Here is a 1,325-nt window from a genome sequence, read left to right as displayed (position 1 = left end):
AGCCCTAGCTTTACATAGTAACCTTAGATAACGGTAGATCGATTCATAGTCCCTGTGGATTCGATATCTTTTAAAACTACACGACACGACTGTGCACTTGCAGTTATCAGATTTATAGACACGTAAAGTCGCGATCAAGTTTTTGGCGCCGTTGCCGGGGACTATTTAAGTCGATATCGTAACTCACTGTTACACCGTAGAGACTAGGACAATTCTTCCCTTTCTTTCTGAATGATTGTATGCCAAATACTCGTTCACAAGGAGGAGATTTAATACAACGAATTAACGAGATCGAACGTTTCATTAACGTCAAACGTCGAGCTCGCAATCTTCCCGAAGTAGCAGAAATTCCGATTAATCAGGAATTGACTCTTATTGATCAAATCAATCAAATCATCCCGAAGTTAGAGATGGCTGCTATTCGTCCTCTTAGAGACTATGCCGCTCCTTCGCGCGCTGAATCGCATTCAAGTATCGCACCACCTGCGATTGAGGCAAACAATTTCGAACTGAAACCTTCGCTGGTCCAAGCTGTTCAACAGAATCAATTCTCTGGAAGCCCTGTAGACGACCCCAATCTCCATTTATCCGTGTTCGTGCAATACGCCGACACTATCAAAGCCAACAACGTTAGTTCCGAAGCTATTCGATTACGCCTTTTTCCTTTCTCCTTGAGAGATAGAGCTAGAGCGTGGCTTCAATCCCTGCCTTCCAATTCCATAACTACGTGGGACGAATTGAAGAGAGTATTTTTAGCGAGATACTTTCCGCCTAGCAAAACTGCTATGCTTAGAGGTCAAATCAACGGATTTACCCAGAAAGATAACGAATCACTCTTCGAAGCTTGGGAACGTTACAAGGACATGCTTAGAATATGCCCTCATCATGGACTCGAACCATGGCTGATCATCCATACTTTCTATGGTGGTCTCTTATATAACACTAAAATGACTATAGATGCCGCTGCTGGCGGAGCATTAATGGACAAACCCCATGATGAAGCATACAAACTCATAGAGAACATGGCACAAAACCATTACCAATGGGGTGGAGAACGAGCCGCTCTAGAGAAAGCCCAAACCAAAGGAGGAATGTACGAAATAAGTGGTATAGACCGCGTTAACGCTAAAGTAGACGCTTTAACTCAAAAGATCGAGAACTTAACCATCACTCCTTCAGCCACCGCTGCTGCTGTAACACCTAACTGCGAGATTTGTGGATTGACTGGACATGTAGTTGCTAAATGCCAACTCTTGACTGGAGTCCCATCTGATCAAGTAAACTACGCTCAAGGAAACCCTTATTCTAACACGTACAACCCTGGA

General features: G+C 43.8%; 1 non-coding gene across 1 annotated transcript; it reads right to left on the bottom strand.

The window, feature by feature from the left end:
* Positions 1-785: 785 nt before the first annotated feature.
* On the bottom strand, positions 786-892 carry LOC131593696 (small nucleolar RNA R71). Its single transcript, XR_009281081.1, has one exon. It is a non-coding gene; the product is annotated as a small nucleolar RNA R71 (small nucleolar RNA).
* Between the last annotated feature and the right edge of the window lie 433 nt (positions 893-1,325).

The sequence above is a fragment of the Vicia villosa genome, linkage group LG3, assembly GCF_029867415.1.
Source record: "Vicia villosa cultivar HV-30 ecotype Madison, WI linkage group LG3, Vvil1.0, whole genome shotgun sequence".
NCBI classification, from domain to species: Eukaryota; Viridiplantae; Streptophyta; class Magnoliopsida; order Fabales; family Fabaceae; genus Vicia; species Vicia villosa.
This window is presented reverse-complemented; position numbering and strand designations above follow the sequence as displayed.